We start from the raw sequence: 16936 nt of genomic DNA, 5'->3' as shown, positions 1-16936 counted from the left end.
AACCGCCTACGCGCTGCTCTAATTCCGCCTTCTCCCTCAAAGCGACACACCGGGCGTCGGAGCTGCGGTTCAGACTCTGCTTGGGTCTCGGGTTTGGTTGTTTAGTTGTGCTGTGTTGTATTTTGTTTTGTTTTGTGTTTAAGCTGCGCAGGCGCCATAGGGTCTCTCATCCCTATCCTGCCGGCGAGTTCTCTTGCAGGTAGTGTATGTACCTGATCTGAGTGGTTGCCTGACCAGCGCTGAAAAGTGAAATCAAACTGGCCGTCATTCTAATTGAGGTGTTGGTTTAGATCTCATTCTCCTTCGTTGCAGCCTCCCTAAACAGTAGGGAAAACTAGAGTTCGGCCTGGATTGCTTATGAGAATTGGCAGTCAGCATAGCCTTGCGGAGAAGGAAAGTGTGAGTAGCCTTACTTTCTTTTTTTTTTTTTTTAATAATCTTACTTTCATTATCTAGGATCTAAAACCAAGGGCCAGTATGATCTGCGTGCTCTTTCCTTGTAACCATTACTATGAATCCTTTAACAGCCAAGCACCTGTAAGCCTGTCGCGGTGGAAAGAGATTGGAAGGAATAGAGCAATGCCAGTTTATCTTAAATGTCTGAGACCAGAAATATTTCAGATTTAGGATTTTGTCCGATTTTAGAATATATGAATGTATGAGGAATCTTGGATAGGACCCAACTCTGAATACAAAATTAACTTGTTTCATATACATCGTATGCACATAGCCTCGAGCTAATGTTGTACAGTAGACTTAATAATTTTGTGCATGAAGCATATTTTCAAAATGGCATCATGTTGGTGTTCAAAAGTTTCAGATTTAGGAGCATTTCAGATTTTTAGATTAAGGATGTTCAAAGTATATTTTTCTAAGTGAGATCTGTTAGGTAAACCGTGACGACCCAGTAAAGAACACAGCCTGCTGAATTTAGTTTTGGGCAGGATTTCCTGGAGTAACTCCAAATACACAGTTATTTCTCTAACCAGTTCACTCAAAATACTACATATGAAGAAAATCTCATTGAGGAAAAAAATCTGGTTCCTCTTCTTCTTTGTACCCACCCATCCCAAACCCCAAGTGGTAACCAATTGAAAAATTGCTCCCCTAATGTCAATAACATAACATCTTCCACATCCTGGTCCTTGTGCCAGTAGGTCAGCCCCTTGAGTCATGGTTTTCTGTGAGCCTTCCTTCATTTGTTCCTGGAAAACTATTTCAGTCAGCTTCTTTATCTTCTCATCATCACTTCCTAAAAGAGTAAGGCAACTATTTCCATAGCATTTACGTGGCATTAGGTATTATGAGTTATGGAGCAATGATTTTAAGGATACAGAAGTATGTGCATAGGTTATGTGCAAATGTTATGCCTTTTTATTAAGGGAATTAAGCATCCTCAGATTTTGTCCATGGGGTGAGGGAAGTGTTCCTCAAATGCATCCCTCGCAGAGACCAAGGAATGACTGTACCTTAACACTTTGGTCATAAGTGTTGCCTGATAGTAATGTGGTATATTTGTTTTCAGTTGCTGTATAACAAGTTACTGAAAATTTAGCTGCTTAAAGCAACATGAATTTCATCTGTCACAGGTTCTGTGGCTCAAGTGTCCAGGTCTCTGCTCAGGCCTCACAGGTAGGCAACCAGGTATTTCAGGTAGGACTTCTGTCTTATCAGATGCTCAAACTCATCCAGATCATGCAGGTGGTTGGCAGAATTCAGTACCTGGTAGTTTTCTCCTTCAAGGTCAGCAAGGACAGGCCTGCCTGACCTTGCAACTTTTAAATAACCCACCTAAGTCAGGCCTCCCCAAGGGGTGTGTGTGTGTGTGTGTGTGTTTGTTTGTACTGAGGACTGAACTCAGGGCCTTCACACTGAGCTACATTCCTAGCCCTTTTTTATATTTATTTCTCGATGATGTCTCACTAAGCCACTAAATTGCCAGGTGAAACTCAAATTGATAATCCTTCTGCCACAGCTTCCCACACAGCACTGGGATTATAGACCTGTGCCACCATGCCTGGCATAGCCTCCCTTTTGATGAATACAGAGTCAATGATTTTCAGGAGTGATATCCATTATATTCACAATTCCTGTCCATACTCAAGTGGAGAGGTTCATGCAAGGTGTGTACACACCTGGGGTAGAAATTATCTTTCATCCTGCCATATGGATCCTACTATATGGAAACAGCAATGGCAGATAGCTATTACTTTCCCTGCCCACCAGGAAGACCTCCTTATTCTAAGGGATCTACCTCAACTGCATGTCCAGCAACCTTCCCTCACAACTTGCATCCAGCGTAGAAGGACTGTCAGCCAGGATGCTCCATGCTTGCCTTGCCAAGGGGTGGACAGGTGACTCATGTAAGCCAGAATTGCTCCTTGCCATGATTTGAACCTTGACAGGAGGTAAGAGAATAGGACGGGGTAGACTGAACAACCAATTGGGTAGGATGTATCAAAGGTAAAAAGAGATTGAGCAAGCGAGATGTTTTCTAAAAAGAGAGGACATGCACAGAACCCAGGACCCAAAATGACTCCTGAACACCATAGGCCAATCAGAAAAGTGCTATTTTCAATCCTTCATTTGAAGCTGGTGCCATTTCCAGGACCATTTTTGCAAAGGAGAAGGGGACCAAGAGGTGGAGGGAGGAAAGAGGAAGAGAAAGGAAGAGATGAAAAAAGGAATTAGGCTGTGTTATGCACAGGTACCAACTCCCCATGAGAAATGTAATCATGTCCTGCAAGCATACTAATAAAAATTTTAAATATTAAATAAATAAATAGAAAAAAAAGATACTATTTTCAATCCTTCATTCACATGTGACAAGAAGGCAAGTGAATTTTTTAATAGGATATTTTACATCTGGTGTGACATCAAATGAGTTTTTGATAAAACAAATGTCCCAATGCCTTATTTGCATGAGAGGGAAGCCTACCTGGGAATTTCAGATATGAATGACCTTTCCCCCCTTATCCTCAGAGCCAATGTGAGCCTCTTCACCAGATCACTCTCACCCTGTAGCGTGTACTTCCTCAGAGCCAATGTGAGCCTCTTCACCAGATCACTCTCACCCTGTAGAGTGTACTTCTTTTCTGCCTTCAATAAATGTACAGCTTTATTGTCTTTTCTGTGTCTTCTCCAATTTTTTGGGACACGAAGGACCTGGAAAAAAAGTCCCTAGGACCCTAATGCAAAGAGTATAAGCAGTATTCATCCAGCCTAGCTACCAGATTCTGAATTTCTACTCTAGCACTTGTCTTTTTCCAAAGCTTTCTTCTTTACTTTCTCTTTGGATTATATAAAATTCTCCCTGCCCTTCCAACAAATTCCTATCTTCTTCCATAATCTTTAAAACTTTTAGGGATGCACATGGTGACACCAACCTGTGATCCTAGCTCTGGGAGACTGAGGCAGGAGGATCACAAATTAGAACCCAGCCTGGGCAATTTAGCAGCTTACACCTTGTCTCAAAATACAAAAGCCTTAAGAAAAAAAAAAGAAAGAAAAAGGGATTGGGGATGTACCTGAGGTGTGAAGGCCCCAGGTTTAACCCCAGTACAGAAAAAAGGTAAAGAAGAACTTAGCAAGACAAATCGGAGATTGTTCAACTCCTGTCTCATGCCCTGATGACAATATATTGTCTTTGAGGCTCTGACAGAGGCTGATAAGATTAAAAGTATCCTTCCTTGGCCAGGCATTTAGCTCAGTGGCTCCACACCTACCTTTCAAGCACAAGGTCCTAAGTTTCATCCCTGGTACAAAAAAAAGAAAAAAGGTTAAAGGTATCCTACCTACCACCTGTGGGTTGGCTGGTTTGTTTGCTTTGCAGTACTAGGGATTGAACTTGAGGCCTTCACACTGAGCTACATAACAAGCCCTTTTTTAAAAAATTATTTTGAGACAAAGTCTCGCTAAGTTGCTCATGCTAAGCTCAAATTTGTGATCCTCCTGCCTTAGCCTCCCAGAGTGCTGAGATTACAGGTGTACCACCATCCCCGGTGCCATCTCTGTACTCATCCTGTTGTCTGTCTGTCTGCCAAGTATCTGGCCAGCTATGTCATCATCCTTCATTCCCAGGACAATATAAATGTGTTTCCTGAACAGTGAAATGTCTCAGTCTTTCTCTGCATTCTCATCGCTTTTATTGTAATATGTAACATGTTCCTTTTCTCATAAAAATAAGACTTTCTCATACAATGAGTCATTAATGAGACTTACTGAACCAGAACCAGTGTTCTCTTCTCAGCTGCCTTTCCCCGCACACTTTGAGTCACAATCACATCCCTGTGCCGGCCTTCCTTGGTCCCCTGCCTGCTTTATCTCAGGGAATTGCACAAAGCCCCAGTTAACTCTCTCTATAATTCTCCCCTTTATATTTGTTATCCATCATTTCTCCTGCGAGGTCAACTCCATGCAGACAAGAACTTCTTTAAAAAAAAAAAAAAAAGTTATTGATGTCGAACCATAAATACAGAAGAGTACGACTTGATGACTCTTTGTAAAGGAAATACACACACATTGTGTAACCGCTTCTTAGATCAAGTGAAAGAAGTCACAATCTTGTTCCAAGTTAATCTTGACTTTTAACAACATACATTCATTTTCTGTTTTTGAACTTTATATAAATGGAATTTTACAGTATGAACTCATGTCCATCAACATTGTGCTTTGAAATTAGTCCATATTGGATGTGTTCAGTCTCATCACCATGTATTATAATAACATTGTGTGACTATTTATACACTCCACTTTTAATGGGCATTTGGGTGTTTCCCAGTCTAGGGGTTGTTATGATTTTAATTGTGTCCCCCAATAAGATATGTTGGAGTCCTAACCCAAGGTACTTATTTCCAAATGGATGTAGGCAAGTTAAGATGAGGTCATCAGAGTGGACCTTTAATTCACGTGCCTGGTAGCTTTAGAAGAAGGAAATTTGGACACATACACAGAGAGGGGATACCGTGTGACAACAGAGGCAGGTACTGGAATGATCCAAGTGTAACCCAAAGATCTTCAGCCTCCCCCAGGAGCAAGGAAAAGAAAAGTTTTGACTCAGCCTCTCAGCTGGAACATAACCCTGCTGAAATCTTAAATTTGGACTTCTCATTGCCAGAACTATGAAAGATAAAATTCTCTTCTTTTAAACCACCATGTAGTGCTTTATGATGACATAGTGCTGCTGTGAAAATTCTAGTGCATGTCTTTTGCTGTGTCTGTGTGCACATTCTGTAATCTCATTTCTAGGGTTTGGCAGGATCAACTGAGCAGTTTTCTCATAGGCTCTCTCATGTTTGTAATTAGATGGCAGTTGGGGCTGGACTTCCCTGAAGGCTTCTTCACTCAATGTCCCTTGACTGAGCTAGATAGCTAGAATAACGGGGCTGGTTGGGCATCACTCCCTCTCTTCCTGTATGTGACTTGGGCTTCCTCATAGCACAGAGGCCACAGTGTCATTCAACTCCTTACATGGCAGCTGACTTTCCCCAGCATGAGCATTCTAAGAGAAAGTCATTGGAAATTGCCAGTTTTCATTAATTGGTCAGAGTGACACTTGTATCACGTCTAGTCAAAGGCCAGCTTAGCTCTAAATGGATGAAAGAAGGGCCTGCCTCTTTTTTTCTTTTTTTTTTTTTTCATTTGTGGTACTGGGGATTGAACCCAGGACCTTTGCATTGAGCTACATCCTCAACGCTTTTTTAATTTTGAGACAGGGTTTCATTAAATCACCAAGTTGCTCCAGCTGTACTTGAACTTGTGGTTTTCCTGCCTCAGCCTCCCAGAGTGCTGGGATTACAGGCATGCACCACCATGCCAGCCATAGCGCCCACCTCTTGATGAGAGGAGAGGTGCATGCCTTTAGGGAGGGGGAGAATTAATGGTGGCACGCTTGGAGATAAACTGCTATACTCAGCACAAAGGTTGCCTGTGACCATGATACCCTTTGACTACGAAAGAAACAAAATGACTATTAAAAGAATGGGACTACCTTACAAAATCAAAGGGAAAACTTAGAAGACAGAGAAATTCTAGTTATATACCAAGTACTGGTACACAAGCTTTTTGAGGCACAACCACGTGATAAATCAACTTCATCTGTTTCTGGTACTCGTATCTCTCTGTTCAAGACACAAATTCCAGGATAAAAATTTTTACAGCATAAATTGATTGTGTGGGCCAGGTGTGGTGGTGCAAGGCTGTAATCTCAGTACTCTGGGAGGCTGAGGCAAAAGGATTGCAAGTTTGAGCCCAACCTGGGCAATTTAGCAAGACTCTGCCTCAAAAATATTAAAAAGGGATGGGGGGAGTGGCTGGGGATTTAGCTCAGTGGTTCAGATGCCTGCCTCACAAGCACAAGGTCCCAAGTTTGATCCCCGGTACCAAAAAAAAAGGGATGGGGATGTAGCTCAGTGCAAATGCCTTGGGTTTGATCCCCAGTATCACAATCAGTCAATCAATTAGTTAGATCATGTGTTCACATCTTGTCCAAGAGAGGACAAGATTCTTGAATGTATAAGCCCACTAAAACTGCATGAACAAACACCCAATGATAAATGTAAACGAATTGTATACCTAAAATGTACAAATAAAAGAACTTAAGAAAAAAATATATATATATATATAGTATAAAGTAAAAAGAAAAAAACTGCATGAAGTGAAATAAGGAGTTTTAGAAACTTTCTAAGAGGCTGCAAAGGCAGCAAACACTTATTGTCCAGGATGCTTTGCGGGTAACTTTGCCTTAAATAAAAGGCCTAGTCATGATTTCCCCCTTCCTGTATGTTTTCTTAATAACTGCCTATGCCACATTGTCTGTTTCTGTGAATTCAATTCTGTTTTAGCCAACTTCAAACATTGTTTGGATTTGTGTGTGTGGTGCATGGGACTAAATGTAAGGTCTTATGCCTACTAAGCAAGCACTGTACCACTGAGCTACTTTACCAGCCCTTCTTTGGAATTATTAACCTTATTATTGCATATGATTCAGATTCGTCTTCTATAATATTTACAAGAAAGAGTGCACTGTCACTGGACAGGATCTGGGGAAATCCCCAGAGAAGAGATGGGGACTTTAACTTGCCCTGCAGACTAGGTTCTTTTATTTTTTTTATTGCATTTATTGCTTATTATGTATAAGAACTGTACTAGGCTAGACATAAAGTACAAGGGCTACGTGAGGCCCAGGTGGAAGAATATAGGCTTGTCCAGCAAGTCTGTAAAGGAAGGCTCCCCTCCTAATCCCAAAAGTATAATTATAGGGTCTTTGTCAACAGAGGTCCAAAGCCCAAGAGGAATATCCTTGTCATCTGGGTCCTCTACCTTCCACTACATGCAGACATCAAGGACAGAGTGTGGAAAAAGCCAACAGCCACCTTAGATGGTCACCATTATGTAGCTGTCAGTGATCTAATAAGCTAATCCAGATAGTGTCTGCTGAGTCCATGGTGATTCTGCCAAAGAGTTTTTGGGAAATTAGGGAACAAGGTAACTACCAGAATTAACCCCATTCTAGCTCACTGGATGTCAAAGAGAAATATTTTACCACAAGTATTGGTTCAAATCTGGGTGTGGTGGAGTTATGAGGGAGGCTTGTAAAATAACCTGTGCTACACTGAGAATTACAGTGAGTATGATTTCTTTGATTTTTTAAGATTTACTTTTATTAGTATATAAAGATTGTATTCATTGTGGGGATCTGGTACATGTACATAACACATCTTAATTCTTTTTTTCATCCCCTCCCCCAGACTAGATTCTTGACTCTCTACACAGAAAAAGAAATTCAGGACGTGTTCATGAGAGGCACAGACAGACTTATTAGGTACAGTGAAAGAAGTACACACTCAGAGGAAATAGACTGCAGGTCCTTAAGAGGTAACATCCCTATGACCTGAGGTTGGAGATATGTATGCATCCTTTAGGATGGGTGATCTAAGATGTTTTGCCTAAAAACATTCTTTGAACCCTTTGAATCTTTTTCTTCATCTTATGCTTAGATTGCTGTCCTTTACCTTAGCAATTAAACTACTTATAATTATTTTTTGGATTTGTAGTGTCTTTAAAAGATTTGGGTGTGATGGGCCAGGAAGAAAAAAACAAGCCTAGAAAGAAGATATGGAGTACTGGTAAAGATTGCCTTGGGTAACTCTGTGTCATGAATTTGCAGTCTTCTTAAAAGTATAATTTATTTATTCATTTTTATTTATTTGGTTTTTGGAGACAGACCTTCTTATGTAGTTCAAGGTGGCCTTGAACTCCCTGCCATCCTTCTGCTTCAGCTTTCCAAGTGCTGGGATTAAAGGCATGGACCACTGGGTCTGGCAAAAGTATAATTTAAAACTTATGATTTTTCTTGCCTCTTTTCTACCTGCCTTTATTTCTTCTTATTTTATTTGTATATTTATAGATGCACATAACAGATTTCAGTCATTTTCCCCCATTACCCCTTTCCTCTTTCTACACCCTAGATTCACATTGGTTCCAAGGGGAGTTTCAATATGTATAGTGTATTTTGGTCATGTCCATCCCCCTCTACGTATCTTTATTTCTTCTCTCCTATCTCATACACTTGATGGTATTTGGAGAAAAATTATTTAGCTTCAATTCTAATGTTTCTCTTAAATGTAAGGTTAACGTGGATGGGAAGTAATTTATATATTAAACTAACTTTTAAAAACTTGTTATTATAGAAAACTTCAAAGATGCACAAAAGTAGAGAAGACATGATAGAACACTATATTCCAGTCACCAGTTAATTTCTACTTTATCTGGGCTTATTCCAGCTGCTCCCCTGTGCTAGCAGATGCTTCTAGTACAGGCACCACATCTTGGCTGCCTCTGGTTCGGGTCTGGCAGTCTTCTCCAACTTGCACTGTCAGCTTTCCTGTCTTTCTCACACTTCCACTGCTACAATAGTTTGCTCAACTTCCATGCCCAGACACAGGCTGGAGGTGTGAGGAAGTTAACATTGCCCCAACTGCAACCTTCACCCAAAGAAGGGTTCAAATGCTACACTGTTCTTTATGCCAGTTCTTTTGTTGTTGTTGTTGTTGTTGTTGTTTTGGTTATGGTACTGGGGATTGAACTCAGGACCTTGTGCTTACAAGGCAGGCACAGTGCCACTGAACTAAATCCCCAGCCCTCTTTATGCCAGTTCTGAGAGGCACTTCTCAGAGTTCCCAGATTATTGAGCCCTGCACAGTCAATGCCACATCTTGACATTGGCTTTTCCTTTCTCTATGCCTTACTCTTTATAGTCTCTCATTCTTACTTCCTCCAGCCACCTCCCAAAAAACTTCTTGCACCTAAGTTCCTATCTCGAGGTCTATTAAAAGAAGCCTAAACTAAGGGTGACATCTCATATCCAGGTACTGTTTTTGGTTACTGTGAAAGTTTCAAAGGACTCAAGACATTTTTCAAGATGCCAGCCAACATGACTAACTGCTGTAGAGAAGTTAGGAGCAGCATTATTCTGCTTTTCTACAGAAATGGTTCGCAATCTCTGCAATACTATTCTTTGACCTTGCGCTATCGAGGCAGGCGGCAGGACCACTGAGCTAAATCCCCAGCAATGCAATATTATTCTTGATGAAAAAAAAAATTCTGAAATGTCCTGAATTTAATTACTAATACTAGCAGATAGAGGGACAAAAAGATAAGGGAAGTTACTCAGCTTCAGGGGAAACTAACATTGACTTAAATCCCATTACTACCAGCACCATCTTACTGTGTTCATTTGTATACTTTCTGGACAGTTGAACCAACCAATTCAGAAGCAACTTCTCTTTTTCTACCTGCTATCTAGCCTTGCTGCTGATGGGCCCTTGTCATTTTTTCTGGCTAGCATCTATCAAGAGTTAACAAAATGTTTTTATTTCAGAGATCTCCTGATCTCAAGGGCTTAGCTAAAAAGAAGGAAAGATGAAAGGAAGGAAAGGGGGAAACTGAATGAGCCGTTATTTCTGACAGTTCTTACTACAGAATTAAAGTGTGCTTAGGAGCTGAACACAAATAACTTCAACCACCCAACCTGGATTCCAAGCTTTACTTCCAAACCCCATACTGTAACCTTTCAAACTGATGGGTACCCTTCGGATGTGTTAATGTGAAATGGCTATCAGCACCTTGAGACTCAAGAACACACCGAGGCCCCCAGGGAAGCTGATCCCCAGGGAAGGTCAGAGGACAGCAGTATCATAGTCTAGCTTCTCTAATGAGAAACAGATGTTCCCAGCTGTTGCCAGCCATCAGCCTGCTCACTGAAAAATGTTTTCAGTCAGGCTCCTGTGGGACTCATCCAGCTGTATAAACAAGCTTTTATCAACAAGCTTGACTGGGAGAAGCCAATAGCTGTCTTCTTCTCTTTTAGGAGAACTTGAATGTGTTGGTTCCAAGGATGAACTCATTAGAATACCAATTAGATAAGGATGGATTTTCCCTTTTTTTCCTTTGCTTTATAATTTTTGCTTCTATTTTCTTTGTTATCAGGATGCCCATGACATTAGCTGATGGTTAATCTGTTGAAAGTTGAAGGCAGATAGATCTGTTTGAAATAAGAATTCATTGAGGAGTCTTAAAGAGGCAGGGTGAGAGAGCTTCAATGCTCAAGTTCTAGAAGTAACCATGTGTCCTTGGGAATGTCCCCCACCTCTTTGTGTGCCATTTTCCTTTATGTTTAAAATGAAGGATTAGACTCCGCAGATCTAAACAACTTTTCCATTACTAATATTTAAATAATTTGCCATTTTTATAGATTTTATACATAACCTTTCTTTCCTCCAAAAAATATTTTCTGAGCATGTATTATATACATAGCAGTCTGATTAGCACTTAAGTAGTACCATTAGAAGATTCCTTAGCCCAAGAGTAGAAAGCATCTGTTTTCTGATCTCTCCATCCTCTTATTTCCCTGGTAATAACAGTCCTTTGGGTGGTGAGGAATGATCCCTAACCCATTTTCTGTGGCTTTGCTGGATCTTCCACACTCTGGAGCACCCAACCCAAGCATGAGCAGGTGATCCAGACCTAGTCTCTGTTCGTGACTCATGCCAGGCCAATTCACTTTGTTTTTTGAAGTCTTATATTAGGAGTTTTGGAGAGAATATATTCTGTCATATGTGGGTTTACTAAATCAGAAAGAAGTCTTGTCTGTGGACATTGCCTTTCCTATTACACAAAGCCCATCTGAAATTAGGAAAACTAAGGCAAATGTGTTAAAAGAAGCAGAGCAAAAAGATGGAGAGGAATTTCAATTTTCCATTTATCTAGTTATGTATGATAATCCCCCCCATATCTACATATAATTTGAGGAGATAGTTTACTGTTACTTTCAACCAAGAGTCTATCACATGATTAAACTTCTTTAAGTACTATCAGGAAACTGGATCCCACAGTGTTCAGATTTGCCCAGGTGTCTAGTGAGTAGCAGAGCTGGGTCTCAGTCATAGAGTTCTAACTGCCAAATCTTTTTTTTTTTTCTTTTGAGACAGGGTCTCGCTATGTAGTTTCGCTGGCCTTGAACTCACTATGTAGGTCAGGCTGGCCTCAAACTCACAGTGATCCTCCTGCCTCAGCCTCCCAAGTGCTGAGATTACAGGCATATGCCACCACATCTGACCTCCATTTCCTTTATCTTCATGTTTTATCCAACCTTGGAAATTTTCAAATGTGCAGAAAACTTGAAAATTTTAAAAAGCAAGATCCTTGTCTTTAGTTCATTTTATGATTTTATAACAGAATACCTGAGAGTGGGTAACTCATAAGGAACAGAAATGTATTTGTTTCATGGTTCTATATACTGTAAAGTCTAAGACTGAGGAGTCACGTCTAGGAAGGTCCTTCTTGCTGTGTCATTGTGTGGCAGAAAGGCAGAAGGGTAAATGACTGTGTGCAGGAGATGGAGAGCTGAACTCATCCTTTTAGCAGGAGCCCGCTCCCTGGGTAACAGCATTAATCTATTCATAAGGGTGGAGTCTTTATTACAAGTCACCTCTTAAAGGTCCCACATCTTAGCCCTGTTCATCAGCAGTTGAGTTTCCAATACACAAACTTTGTAGGACACATTTTAGATCATAGCATACCTTACAGCTAACACCTAGATTCTACTATTTACATTTAACTGCACTTGATTTATCACACATGTACTTAACCATTTCTTTGTACATTCATAAACTCACCTAATTTTTTAAAGTAAATTTCAAAGTAGATTGTAACCAGTTCTCTTGCTTTTGCACCATACCTCGACTTTCAAAAGCAAAGCAGTGTTTTGAGTGGAACTTGTCCCCAGGCATGTGTGAAGACCTTCATGGTACAGAATGCAGAAAGGAAAGGAAAGGGAAGGAAGGTTGAGCTGTGAGTTAGAGCCTTCTCTGAATGATAGTGATGAGCTTACAGGAGATCCAAGGAAAGGAGTAAAAACACAAGTGGTTAACATAATTTTTGTTAGTAATGAGTGCTAGGAAGAAAATAAAATAGTAATGTCATACAGCATATATATGTTTCAGGGAAAACATTATTAGACCAGGCCAGGGAAAGTGACATAGAAGAGGTGACAATTGGATTATATCTTAATGCAGAAAAGAATCTGCCATGTCAAGATCTGGAGGTACAAGTTTTGGGTAGAGGGAAAAGCAAGTACGAAGATCTTGGGGTGTTCTACTAATAGAAAGAAGCTTGGCAAAGTATCTCCCATTTTCTCTTCATTGTGATCATCATTTTTATCAGTATCCTTTTATCAGTCATTGCAATTGCTAGGTGAGTTAAATTCGTACATCTACAGTATTTTGTGCTTCTACTGACCTAGTAGTAACTCAGTATCCTGCCAGTTGCTCTGTAGACAAAAATAAACAGCTCTAAGAGTAATTTTGACACACAGAAGCCCCATAGACCCACAGAAACAAGCTGGTCCTAAATAAGAACATGTTGATCTTTCATGAATTTCTTTGGTCCAAAGAACAGGCTCAAATTACATCCCAAACAACTTAGGGTTTCTTATGCTTCTCTTTTAACACCATAATGGGCAGGCTGTTGGCCAAAAAATTGTTAGTTTATCTTGTGTAAATGGCTTAAATATGTGTTTTAGCATTAAAATGATCCAAAACCAACACTTTGGATTGCTTTCAAGTGCCTTTTTGACCTGCCCTCAGTAGAAACCAGATTAACTTATAACTTTATAAGTGAAATGTCTTAATCTTCTGAGGGACCATTCTGCCCCCAGTGGTTCCAAGATCATGAGATATGCCTCTTTGGTTTCTTTTACTTTCAGTAACTTTTTTCTTTAATTGTTGAGATATTTGTTCAGAAATGAACTAGAGAACACATGCTTCAAATTTTATTTTTATGGTTTTCTGAGCCATGTCATGAATAATGTCCAAAACATCAATATTAAACCAAATTAATACCATAACTGATCAGGAGGACATTTGGATCTCGTCTTGGTCAACTGCATTTTTTAAGTCCATTTCTACAAGTATAACAGAATTGGACCAGAAAAGTCCAAACTATTCCTAGAAGCAACCAAATGGAAATATTTAAAAGCAGAAATTATATATAACATGATCATTTAAAGCCTGATTTACCACTGAGAAAAAAATATTTCGTGGGAGCAGAGCCATATTTACTAAAAATGAATGTATCTCCCTCGTAAGTGCAAGGTCCCAAGTTCAACCCCCAGTACCAAAAAACAAAAAAAATGTGTCTCAAATACGGGGTGTCTGTCATTCAGAATTCTCAAAATGTGAAATTTTGCATATACAAATACTGACACATCATCCTTTTACAGCAATATTTCTACAAATGTAGAGCTGGAAAAAACTATGGTGGACACTGTTAAGGCTCCACTTAGATCTCCTTAGGACCCTTTGACCATTTCTCTGTCAACTTTCAGTTACTATAACAAATACCTTAGATTAATCAACTTCAAAAGAAGTTTACTTTGGCTACAGTTTTGGAGACTTCAGGTTCATGATTAATTAGGTGCATTGCTTTGGACAATGAGCAGCACAATATATCATGGTGGGACCACAGGCTGGAGGAGCCCCATTCATTTAATGGCCAGGTATGAGAAGAAAGAAAGAGGCTAGAGTTCCACAATCCTCTTAAGGGCACTTACTTAACTTCCTTCCAGGTGGCTCCCTGTCTTAACAGTTCCACCACCTGCCAATAGCACCACAGGCTATTAACCAAGCCTTGAGCACATGGGCCTTTGGTGAACATTTAAGATCCAAACTATAAAGATTCCTATGCCTCACTTGGCTTCTGCGTTTTTATTAGTAGCCAGAAGCTATGACTCTTTGGAGGCCATACCTGGGGTTTTTGGAGTCATTTTGCCCACTTTGTTGAGAATTGGAAGTGCCTACAAGTTCACAGACGCCTAAAGGGAAACTTTGGCCAACCAATGACTGCCATTAAAATATAAATGTCCATCTCTCTACCAACAAGGAAATACAAACTTGGAGGTAAAATCAGATTCTAGAGCATACCTTGGGATTGGGCAGAGCCTGGGCCTCTCCCTGAAATCATTCCCTTACTTGTATTCTTCCTCTTCCCTTTATTGTCTCCCCTATTCATTTATCTGTTTCTCCCAGAAGTCCTTCCTTAACATACTACTTGTGTCAAATCCTTATCTCAGGACCTGATTCTGAAGAGGCTCATGTAAAACCCCAGATGAAGTCCATCTGCTCTAATCTATTCATTCCACAGATAATTTAACCTAATCTATCAATCAAGAAATATTTTTGAAGGCTTAGTATATACTAGACACAGTCTAGGCTTGGAGAAATGTGAACCTCTAGGAATGTGGAAATGACAGTCCTCAGACACAGACCCCACATTATCTTCTGTCAGGGATAATTTGAGAATCTAGGGAAGGGTGTTACCAATGAAAAGTGTGTGAATTCCTTCATGCACTGCAGTGTCCATTCAGGCATTATTAACCAACACTCATGGAAGCTGGGAAAGAGAGAAACCTAATAAAGATCAATTGGAAAGTTTGGTAAGTCATCCAAACCAACTAAAGTAGGCCAGTAGAAAAATATTCATAAATTTTCTTGAGTCCAACAACAATCATGGAGAAACTCTTAACCATTACTATTCAATTAGTAATATTACTTTCTTTGCTATCACTTATTGCTAAACTTGTTAATATCAAACATAATGAGAGATAGAAAAGTATTTGTGGAAGTGGTTTTATTTGCCCCAAGAGATCATAAACACTCATGCAAAAAGCTGCCAGTAAAATCACTTCTGTTCCCATTCTGCTTTTTGAATCATTGATCCAATAAATATTTACTATTTGCCATGGACACTGCCTCACTTCTAATCAAGGTATATCAAATGCTCCATTTTTTTCACAGCCCCTGGATGCTCAGCACTTTGAATTGCTGCACAAAGCCTGGATAAAGAAAATTTTCTTTTGCCCTAGAATCTATTTCTTAAAAAACTGTTCTGATTTAGGTACTATCTATGGTAGGCAGAATAATGATCTTCCAAAGATTTCCATGTCCAAATCCCCAGAACTTATGAATATACTGTTTTACGTGGCTGTGTTAGTTCTTTGTCACTGTCATAACTACCTGAGATAATCAGCTTACAAAAAAGAAAGAAAAGAAAAAGGAAAGAAGGAAAGAAAGGAAGAAAGAAGAAAGGAAGGAAGGAAGGCAGGGAAGGGAAGGAAGGAAAGAAAGAAGAAAGGAAGGAAAGAGAAAAAGAAGAAAAAGAAAGAGAAAGAGTGAGTTTGTTTTGGTGTACAGTTCTGGAGGTTTCATTCTATCCTTTGTTAGCCTGTTGCTTTTAGGCCCATGGTGGGATAGCACATCATGAGGGAACAGGAGATGGAACAAAACCACTTACTTCATTGCCAAAAAACAAACCACAGGAGGTCGGAGCTGGAGTCCCACTACCTCTTTGAGACGATGCCCCCAATGACCTAAATGACTGTCTCCCCCAAAGGTTCCACCAGCTCTCAATAGGACTACACTGGGAAGCAGGTCTTTACTGTATGGATCTTTGAGGGGATACTTAAGATCCAAACTATAGCAATGGCCAAAGGGATAAAGTTGCAGATAGAATTAAGATTGCCATTCATATGATCATTTTGTTTTGCTTTGAGATAGCATCTCATCTCACTGGTTGCTCATGCTGGCCTTGTAGTCAAAATCCTTCTATACCTTAGCCTCCTGAGTAGATAAGATGCAGATTTGCACCACTGCAACTGGCTTCAGGTGATTTAAAATACAGCAGGGAGGTCATCCTAGATTACTCATGTGAGTATAATGTAAATAAAAGCACCCTTGAATACAAAAGAGGGAATCAAAAGTATCAGTTTCAGGGTAATAGACTGTAAGAAATCCTTGAAAGGCTATTGCTGGCCTTGAAGATGGAAGCGGCCATGAGCCAAGGAATGAGAGCAGCATATAGAAGCTGGAAAAGGCAAGAAAATAGATTTTCACTAGGGTATGGAAAGAGCCTCTGGAAAGAACCACACTCCCACCAACACCTTGATTATAGTTTAATGAGACCCATCTCATACTCCAGAATTGTAAAATAGCCACTGAGTTTGTGGTAATCTGTTACAGCAGCAATAGAAAATAGGTATTCCATCTGCTTCCCAGGTTCATTGCTTCATCTGAAGAAACCACAGAATCTTCTCATGTGTTGGAGGAATAATCTATTTGCCATCCACCCAGTTTTTATTTCCCTACCCGTATTTGAAATGTCTTGCCATTCTTTTTGGCTGTCTCCACAGTCTTCTGTATTTGAACTCTACTGCAATCATATTCCAAGTGCCATTGTTTTCTTCTGGCCATAGTACAAAACTAAGACCAACATTAGTGAATATTTTCAAGCTTAGAAGTTACAAGTTACAATGTAACTTGCAAGTTACACTGTGGGGTATCCAGCTTTCTTTTCTGCTTCCATTTCCATTTTCATATTGTTT

The 16936-nt window shown here is 39.9% G+C and overlaps 1 long non-coding RNA gene across 1 annotated transcript; it reads left to right on the top strand.

Annotated features, from left to right (window-relative positions):
• The first annotated feature begins 17 nt into the window (after positions 1-17).
• On the top strand, positions 18-7212 carry LOC110348338 (uncharacterized). Its single transcript, XR_015441958.1, has 2 exons — positions 18-399; positions 1526-7212. It is a non-coding gene; the product is annotated as an uncharacterized LOC110348338 (long non-coding RNA).
• The last annotated feature ends 9724 nt before the right edge of the window (positions 7213-16936 follow it).

Source organism: Heterocephalus glaber, unplaced genomic scaffold (genome assembly GCF_053883595.1).
Source record: "Heterocephalus glaber isolate CG9 unplaced genomic scaffold, H.glaber_assembly_v1.0 deba00001532, whole genome shotgun sequence".
NCBI classification, from domain to species: domain Eukaryota; kingdom Metazoa; phylum Chordata; class Mammalia; order Rodentia; family Bathyergidae; genus Heterocephalus; species Heterocephalus glaber.
Note: the sequence above shows the minus strand (reverse complement) of the source record. Positions and strands in the feature narration are given on the sequence as shown.